Source organism: Myotis davidii, unplaced genomic scaffold (genome assembly GCF_000327345.1).
Source record: "Myotis davidii unplaced genomic scaffold, ASM32734v1 scaffold159, whole genome shotgun sequence".
Taxonomy (NCBI): Eukaryota; Metazoa; Chordata; class Mammalia; order Chiroptera; family Vespertilionidae; genus Myotis; species Myotis davidii.
In genome coordinates, this window is record NW_006291231.1 from 5,227,762 (window position 1) to 5,238,003 (window position 10,242).

Here is a 10,242-nt window from a genome sequence, read left to right on the forward strand (position 1 = left end):
AGAGATCAACCAAAGGACTTGTATGCATGCATATAAGCATAACCAATGGACATAGACACTGGGGGATAGGGGAGGCTAGGGGACTGTCAAGGGTGGGGGGGAAATGGACACATATGTAATACCCTTTGTAACACTTTAAGCAATAAAAAAAATGAAACTAATAAGTAGTAAATATATGAAAGAAAGAAAGCAATATTAAAGATAAGGGATGTAAGCGCTTTAATAATGAAACAAGTAAAACAACAGGCAGCAAACAAAACAAAATAAAAAAATCAAAATTCTCTGAAGGAGGTACTGTTACCGGCAACAAACCCATAGACAAAAAACTGTGAAAGACATTGTAACTTTATTAAGATATCAGTGCAGGTAATTCAAAGTCATTTTAACTTTTCAATCATATTTTACTTCACTGATAAATCAGGTTTTTGTATTCTTTGTACAGACTCTGATAAGCTGTTTCATAAACAAAATAAAAACTAAATATGATCTAAGTAACTAATATGGAGGGGGAAAATAGAAATAAATAGATACAAACCTAGGTTTAGCATGCTAATACATAGTCTACCTTAAATCCTTCATGAGTTTTTTTTTAAATTACAAGTAAAGTAACATGTTCATGAAGCTTAATTTAATTTAAAACAGACCTAAAGGTTCCAGAAGATGCCCCATAGGTACTAAGAATAAAGCTTAACTTTTCTTTGGAAGAGATACTTTGAGGACAACCACAAATGTCAGCTAAGTAACAGTTTAAACATATGATTGACACCAGAGAATTTTTAAACAAAGGAATACTCATTAAACTTACAATTGCTATTATTTGATAAAAAAGAAAAGAAAAAAAAAGAAATAAGCTAAGTGTCCTGGCAGAAACAAGTTCTAAGTCTAAGACAATTCCAATATGCACACCCTCACTTACTCCTCTAGGACAGTTTCCTAAAGTATGCTCAGTGAAGTACAGTGCAGGATGTAACTAACAAATGGTGGAGAGGGGCTCTGAAGCCAACGTTATTTGGTGAGCACTCTCTAAGTTAACAATAGTAACATACACATTTGAACTTTTACTGATACCACTTCTGACATAACTAATATTTGAAATGCTACATAAAATGCATTAGCGTACATACCAATATAATCTAATCCCCTTATGGTTTAAAAATCAAAATGGCTAAATCACTACAGCAATATCTATATTCTCTCCTCTGATATAGGAGAAATAAATTAAGTACATGGTCTTATTACTGGACAATAGTTTTCACCATTCTGGTAACATTGCTACTCTCTATTATGGTTTCCTAGAACCAGACTCCTCTATAGAAGGGGGAATGAATGATATGTCTACTTAAAGTCTTCATAAATAAGATGCAAGTGTAGTATTAACTCATTCATATAAAAATGATCAGATTATGACATGCAGCTGAGTTTAAGAAAAAAGATAAATCATAAAAAGTGTGCAAATAACAAAGGAAACATAACTATGTTTAGTGTTTAGTCCCTATTCTCTTTTCTTTTAAAACAAACATGGGCATTGACCATATTTGTATCACAATATTTAGTACTAGAGGCCTGGTGCACAAAATTCATGCGGGGGGGGGGGGGTTTCCTCTCAGCCCAGCCTGCACTCTCTCCTATCAAGGACCCCTCGGGGGATGTTCGACTGCCTCTCGCAATCCGGGACCACTGGCTCCTAACCACTCACCTGCTTGCCTGCCCGATCACCCCTAACCACCTCTGCCTGCCTGCCTGATCGCCCCTAACGACCTCTGCCTCGCCCCGCACCCAGGACCCAGGATTCCCTCCCCTGGCTGGTTGCAGGAACCTGGGAAATGGGCTTCCCTCCCTCTGGCTTGCCGCAGGCACCCAGGACCTGGGCCAGCCACAGCCACAGGGGACTGTGGGCGGGTGGCTTTGCCTGAGCCACAGCTGCAGGTACAACCATTGGTGCCCAGGACCGTGGGGCGGACAGCTTGTCCCTCTCCCGGGCTGCAGGCACAGCCACTGGCATCTGGGACCAGAGAGCAGGCGGCTTGTCCCTCTCCCAGGCCGCAGCCTCACTGGTTCCCATTCCTCTCTTGTGAGCTCATTTGTGCCTGGCTGGTCCCCATTCCTCTCTCCCTAGTGTTTAGTATCTGAGCCGTTACGGTGTGATGATATGACAACCATTTGCATACTAGCTCTTTATTATATAGGATAGACTTGCTAGACAGACTAAAACATTAAAAAAAGATTTTTCTAATCAAGTTAAGTGGGTAAATAAATATCATTGCTTATTCCTCACGTGGCAAACTGCACACTCCAAAAAAAATCCAAAATTCTCATTCCTTGTGCTCATGTGTATGCATGTGTACACACGTACACACACACACACACACACACACACAGTTCTGTTGTTCTAGTTTCAGCATTTCTTAAAAATCTATTTAAAATTGATTTTTTACAGAGAAGGGAGAGAGACAGAGAGTCAGAAACATCGATGAGAGAGAAACACCCATCAGCTGCCTCCTGCACACCTCCTACTGGGGATGTGCCCGCAACCCAGGTACATGCCCTTGACCAGAATCGAACCTGGGACCCTTCAGTCTGCAGGCCGATGCTCTATCCGCTGAGCCAAACCGGTTTCAGCATTTTATGTGACTTTAAGGTAAAGGAGTCTTTAATAAAATGGGTAATACAAAACTTCTATACATGACCCTATATTAGAAAAGGAATACACTCAATTTTAGATTAATACTACCTATTTTAGTAGAGAAAGGAGTCAACTTTTAGAACAAAACAAATGATATGAAAAAGCTTTTAAGGACTCCCTGGGAAAAATCCATGAAAGGAAAGAAACAAAAGAACATTACAACTTTATTTAACTATGATTTTTCTCTAAGTTGTTAGGTAGCTATAAAAAAGGAGGGATATGATTGGTATCCTATATAATAAAAGGCTAAATATGCAAATCAACCGAACGGCAGAATGACCAGTCGCTATGATGTGCACTGACCACCAGGGGGCAGACGCTCAATGCAGGAGCTGCCCCTGGTGGTCTGTGTTCCCACAGGGGGAGCGCCACTCAGCCAGAAGCCAGGATCACTGCTGGTGAGCACAGCGGTGGTGGTGGGAGCCTCTCCTTACTCTGCAGCAGCACTAAGGATGTCTGACTGCCGGCTTATGTCTTCTCCCCATGGGGAGCAGGCCAAAGACATCAGTCAGACATCCCCCGAGGGTGCCTGGATTGTGAAAGGGTGCAGGCCATGCTAAGGAACCCCCACCCCCGAGTGCATGAATTTTGTGCACTGGACCTCTAGTTTGGTATAATATTTTAAATTTTCTGACATGCTAAAATACATAAATTCATTTACAGTGAAAACTTCTTTTTTTAATTTTTTTCACTATCTTGGATACTTCATATAAGTGGAATCATGCAGAATTTGCACTGCAACTGCCTTCTTTCTTCTTTCTTTTTTAAAAAAATGTATTTGTATTGATTACAGAGAAGGGAGGAGAGATGGAAACATCAGTGAGAGAGAATCATTGATCGGCTACCTCCTGCATGCCCCCCACTGGGGATCAAGCCCTCAACCTAGGCAAGTGCCCTTGACCAGCATCGAACCTGGGATCCATCAGTCCGTAGATCAACGCTCTATCCACTGAACCCAACCGGCTAGGGCTACAGAGAAAGCTTTTCACGTAGCTGACCAATCAAGAACTTATATAGATCTTTGTGATGGAGGACTCTATCTTCAACATAATTGTATAAAAAATTCAGAATGGCCCTAGCCGGTTTGGCTCAGTGGATAGAGCATCGGCCTGCGGACTTAGGGGTTCGATTCCGGTCAAGGGCATGTACTTGGTTGCGGGCACAACCCGGGTGGGGAGTGTGCAGGAGGCAGCTGATCAATGTTTCTCTCTCATTGATGTTTCTAACTCTCTATTCCTCTCCTTCCTCTCTGTAAAAAATCAATAAAATATATATTTTTTAAAAATTCAGAATGTTTTAAATATTCAAATACTATAAAAGTTAAGGACATAATATTAAATTTTAACTCAATGAAGGCCAGTTCAAGTAAATTAAACTGTTCAACACACATAGTTACTATTTTAAAATGTTGTGTCATTCTTTTAAGGATTTGACTTTTTAATATCCAAACATTAAATTGTACTTAAATTTTAATTTTTAAGCACAACATTGTTTTGAAGAGAGTCCAATTTTTTTAAAGGTAGAATGAACTACACCAAACCCTGACCTCTTATCAAAATTCAATTCCTCAAACATCAATTTACTCACCTAAAATTGAATCAAAATGCAAGAGGTGGTAAATACTGATGTATTAAAACAGATTTTAAGTATATATATATATATATATACTATAAATTAAGTAATTTTTAAATCCGGAGTTTAATGTTGGTTTGTGACAACATGTAATTAATAAAAAGTATAATCACCACTATTTCTCAAAATATGAATGACACAACCATTAGTTTTTACTCTGAACTTTAATCAAAACAATGAAATTACAATGTGATTTATTAAAACCAGAAAAATATCACATTTTTGCTTCTCAACAGTTTATATTTTTCACAAAGTTATCTAACTAGAAATTTCTTATCCATCTAGTAGTTAACAAGAAAAGCTACCGCTAACATTTTACACAAAATTTTAATTTTGCTTTATAGAATACATTCTAACAGGATACACACTACAATTGCCTATTATTAAAATAAACAAAGATAGTCACAATTACCTGCAAAAAGATCTTCTGTGTCATCCTCTAGCACAACTTCTGCAGGTTTTGGACCATTGGAGTTTGTACTAACATCTTCTGTAAGAAGACTAATTGGTTCTGGAGAAGATGGAATTGACTGTGAAAAAAAAAGAAAAAACAACAACCAGTAATACATAATGGATTGGCATGTTTATCTGTTATAATTATGTCTCTATACATTACAGAACTAGGACACTCCCTTGATAGAAAGGGGAGCAAGAACAAGCAGTTATTTATAGTTCCTCCTCTGAGGGTAAGAATGAACCCAAAACACACTCTTACTCATCTTCTCTCTTTTTCTAATAAAAAGTCACTTAAAATTGAAAAAAGAAAATCTTTTCTAGTTACCCCTTTTGAGATACAAATTTTTCATGTTGTGTTATAATTAACAAAAACAAAATTTAATGCTTTGGTCATATATAATAAAATTGATTAGTATATAATAGTCTAAACCAAATGTTGAAAACATGTTACAATTGTAAGAAGTTCAAAATGCTGCTTTATTATAAAAGGAAGATTTAATACTAGTTGAATTAAGATTACTATTAGTCTAAAATTATGTCCTCTCCCCAAACATTTAAATTTTAATTCAGCTAAGGTACTATTTCTGTACTTCTTAACCTTAAAGTATAATGACCAATATAATGGAATCTAGATTGTAAAGCTTTCAGCTTTATTATAGTTTTCTTATAACATTTAAAAGCAATACTCTTCAAAAATAACATAACATAACATGTCAAAAGTGCACAGCTAGCCCTGGCATGTATGGCTTGTTTGGAACATCATCACATACATCAAAAAGGTCATGGGTTCCATTCAGGGTTCCACATACCCAGGTTGTGGGTTCAATCCCTGTTTGGGGTGCATGTGAGAGGCAACCAATAGATGTTTCTCTCTCTTTCCCCCTCCCCCTCTAAAATCAGTAAAACCATGTCCTCGGGTGAGGGGTTAAAAAAAAAAGTGCACAGCTAGGTATTTTCACAAGCCCAACGTCCCTGTGTAACCAGCACCTAGATCAAGAAAGAGAACATCCTGGTGATCATAATAGAATCAGGGACATAGAAAGGGATTGGACTGACTATTCTTGGGGGGTAAAGGGGTGTGGGAGATGCGGGAAGAGACTGGACAAAAATCGTGCACCTATGGATGAGGACAGAGGGTGGGGAGTGAGGGCGGAGGGTGGGGCAGGAACTAGGGGAGTTATGGGGGGAAAAAAGAGGAACAAATGTAATAATCTGAACAATAAAGATTTAATTAAAAAATTTAAAAAAAAGAAAAAAGAAAGAAAGAGAACATCATCAAAACCCAGAAGCTCTGCTCATGCTCCCTTCCACTCTTCACCCTTCCCCTACATAGGTTTCTACCAGCATGGATTAGTTTTTCCTGTTTTTGCTCTTCATAAAATGTAACCATACAGAATATATTCTTTTGTGTTTGGTTTTGTTCTTAATGTTATGTATGAGATTCTTCTACATTGTTGTATGTAGTAATAGATTACTCATTCTTGTTGCTGTAAAATATTCAATGGTATGAATATACAATTAATCCATTCTACTGTTGATGGGCCTTTGAATGGCTATCAGTTTTTATAACTATGAATAATGTATGAACTTTCTAATACATACACCCACCCACCCACACACACACACATCTATCTTTTAGCAAACATGATAACAAATTTGTTTAGTATGTACCTAGGAGTTACAGAATAGCTGAATCATTAAACAATCTTCTAACATGGTTATATAATTTACATTCCAACAAGCAAAATATGGAAATTTCAGTTACTCCTTGTCAATTCTTTGACATAGTCCATCTTTTTCATTTTAGCTATTATGGCAGGTGCAGAGTGTATTTTACTGTAGTTTGAATTTTCATTTCCTCGATGAATAATGATGCTCAGCAATTTTTCATATGTTTAATGGTCATCTGAATATCCTCTTTTTGAAGGGTCTCTTCAAGTATTTTGCCCACTGTTCTTACTGATTTGTAGGCATTCTTTATATGTTCTTGATAAAAGTTCTTAGTCATGTCAGACATATACTGCAAATATTTTTCCCCAGTATATGTCACTTTCTTAATGGTAGATTTTAAGGAATAGAAGATCTTAATTTTAGTAAGGGTAAATTATCTATTTTTTTTCTTTATAATTAGTAAACCTTTTATACAATGAATAATCTTTTGAGCCCACCACTCCTAAGTCATATGATTTTATCGTCAGCTTCTTAAGTAAACTGTCCTCTATGACATGAGAGCATTTCTTCAGAGCTTTAAAAATTTCAATTCTTTATTGGAAAATTGAAAGGAGAGGCTTTCTTTGCTTTCAGGAGCTTATTCTCACACACTCAAACTCTCACAAAGGTGGGCCTCCTTTACCTAACCATTTTCACTTGAAGGAATTTAAAAACAAATAAACTAAAACATTACTTCTGAAAGATGTTCAGACAACCTCAATTCTAGCTATGTCTGGGAAGATGAATGGCCTATATGCTCCCACAGAATATCTACTTGTCTTATCACATCCTATATAATAAAAGCCTAATATGCTAAGTGTTGTGTTTGACCGTTCAACTAGTTGCTATGACACACACTGACCATCAGGGGGCAGACGCTCCAACTGGTAGGTTGGCTTGCTGCTGGGGTCTGGCTGATCAAGACTGGGCAAGACGGGCTGGACACACCCTGGAGCCCTCACACAGCCCCTCCCTTGCCGGCCCACCTCCTGCCGTCCCTCCCTGGAAGGCCCCAATCGGTACTGGGCAAGATGGGCCAGAGACGACCTGGAGCCCTCCCCCAGTCTCTCCCTGGCTCCGATCAGCCCTGATCGGGACTGGGTGAGATGGGCTAGATACACTCTGGAGCCCTCCTGTGGTCCCTCCCCGGCCCCAATTGTGCACCGGTGGGGGTCCCTCAGCCTGGCCTGCACCCTCTCGCTATCCAGGATCCCTCGGGGGATGTCAGAAAGCCAGTTTTGGCCCAATCACCCCAGAAGACCTATCTAAGATTACAAAAGAGGAAAAAATAAATGACGCACTGTTACCACCCTGTAGCGCTGGGACAAGAGATACTAAACTTTAGTTCCTCTTTATCAAGAGTCTCTAATGCCCGGGCTTGTGTGGCTCAGCTGGTTGAAGCATTGTCCCATCCCCTACACCAAAAAGTTTGCGGGTTCAATACCGGTCAGGGCACATACCCTAGGTTGTGGGTTCCATTCCTGGTTGGGGCATGTACAGAGGCAACTGATCAATGTTTCTCTCTCCCTTCCCCTCTCTCTAAAAAAATCAATAAGCATATCCTTGGGGGAGGATTAAAAAAAAAGTCTCTACTTACTCTTAATGTCACCCACTTTCTGGGTTCCAAAGATAATTTCTATGCAGTTAAGTCACTCCAGTCTTCTACAGTATCTGCATACTGTATGCATGTTTCATTTACACATATATCACCCGGTACTGCAGGTTTTTGGTCACACAGCTATGTTTATTAATATTTACTCCTGTTGGTTCAAACACTCCATGAGGGCAGGGACTATATTTCAACAGAGTCTGGGTTAGTGTTCTCATTCAATAAGTTTATGAGACTCCCAAATCTACATCTCTAGCCCATAAACCATTTCTGGCTATCTAATGTTATCTTCATTGGTGTATCTTATCACCAGGTGAAATAAACTCATAATTTCTTCTAAAAGTCACCTGATGAGGATTACAATCCTAAAATGTCTACCTTTTAATCTGCTGTTGCATCAATTTCTTTCTCTCCTTTTTTTATTTGCAAAAAACTAGAGCGCTGAAAGTCCCCCAAAGGAAACAAACACAGCTTACAATTCTTTACTCAAGTCTAAAGATGTCAATTAAACAGAATGAATAGTGCTCACAGTAATCTAGTTGACTGCAGTGAACTTTCTCCTGACCCTTTCTAGTGGATCCTTTGTTGCCCTCAAAGGAAAGACAGGATCCTCCGGCCGAGACATTAACATACATATAAGGTAGCTAGCTGTACAGTTATGCATAAAGGTCTAAAAGGATACTAACCGCAAAAGGTTGTTTGGCAAGGTCATTTTTTACTAATTCTTCGGAGATGCCGATTTTGACAATCCTGCAAACATTTACTAAATACAGATGTTCAAGATGTTGTGAGGAACACTTAGATGATCAAGGCACTCACTGTCTTTGGCCCCAAGAAGCATATAATCTGAGGGGAGGTAAGTTTTGGCTGGTCCCTACAAATACAATGAGCAGAGCGTGGTCAATGCTGAAACTGCTCCCGGAAGTTCCCGGTGAACTGAATTTCAGGTAACAGACTATTTGACAGTAATTTCCAATTGCTTTGGTGCAGAGCTGAACAAGACAAGAAAGCTTACTAAAAAAAAAAAAAACTAACTAAAAACAAACAAACCCCAGTTTATCAGAAAGTACAGCCTGAGGTAACAATGCTCTGGAAATGTGCTTACATTTGAATACACATATGCACACTTAACTCTGGGTTCGGAGGTGTGTGTGCTCTCATCAAATGCAAAGCAAATTCAAACGTGAACTTAACAAAAGGGACCCAATACAGTTCAGTTCATAGAGGGTGTTTCCTCTGACAGAAAACAGGAACACTTGGTTTCACAGATCGCTGACCATGCGAGAAAAGAGGAAAAGGGAGTGAGGATCTGTTTTTATTTCTTCCCCGGCAACTTAAAACACACACACAAAGTTTCCTGGACTACTCCCTCCCTTCAACTTTATATTTCACAAACACTACGATCCTTAAAAAAATACTGGAACTAGAGAAGACAAAACCGGTCAAATGCATTTAACCTACCAGGTAGTTTGAAAAAAATAAAATAAAAGAGGCACCACCTTCAGGGCTCCTGTCGGGCCGTGACCGGGGAAAGTGCACCCACCCACTCGCTCCCCGGGGCGGCTGGGTGGCTCGGCGCTCCCCTCACTGCTCTCCCCTTTCGGGGGCGCCCCGTCCCCAGGGAGGGGAAAGCAAGCACCTCCCCGAAGGGGCTGCGGAGGTAGCCCCGGAGAGGAGAGCGGCGTCGTGCACTGGGACCCAGGGGAAGACCTTCTCCGCTCCGGAGGACGAGGTGCAAGGAACACCTGGGAAGACCAGCTGAACAGGAAAAGGGCGCCGTGATGCTCCGCGCAGTCCCTGCCCCTCCGGGGATCATCAGGTCGGACCCCGAGCCGGTCGGCGGGTCCGAGAGGCCTAACCGCCCCCGCCAACTCCAGCGCACTGACAGGTGCCTGAAGTGGGGCCCCCGGCACAGGCGTCCTCCCGACCAAGTCCTGGCAAGCTCGGGAGGAGGGTGGGGGGCCGGGGGTGGGCAGGGACAAGTTCATGCAGGGAAAAGGCTCCTGAAGGTGAGATGAGCGACGGGGCGCAGCGCCGCCGGTGACGCGGTCTCACCTCGAGGGTGGTGACAGTGCTGGTGAAAAGGTCCTCTCCATCCTCCTGCTCCTCAAAGTCGGCGGGCTTCCCGTCCCCCAGCGGAGGAGGCTCCCTC

General features: G+C 40.7%; 1 protein-coding gene across 1 annotated transcript in view; it reads right to left on the reverse strand.

Moving 5' to 3' along the window:
- SNX2 (sorting nexin 2) overlaps nucleotides 1–10,236 on the reverse strand; it is a 43,235-nt gene extending 32,999 nt beyond the window's left edge. The window contains exons 1-2 of the mRNA XM_015564382.1: nucleotides 10,146–10,236; nucleotides 4,728–4,845 (exon numbers count right to left, since the gene is read on the reverse strand). The gene's annotated coding sequence lies outside the window, so the exon portion shown is untranslated. The remainder of the gene's footprint in view (nucleotides 1–4,727; nucleotides 4,846–10,145) is intronic.
- Nucleotides 10,237–10,242: the final 6 nt, after the last annotated feature.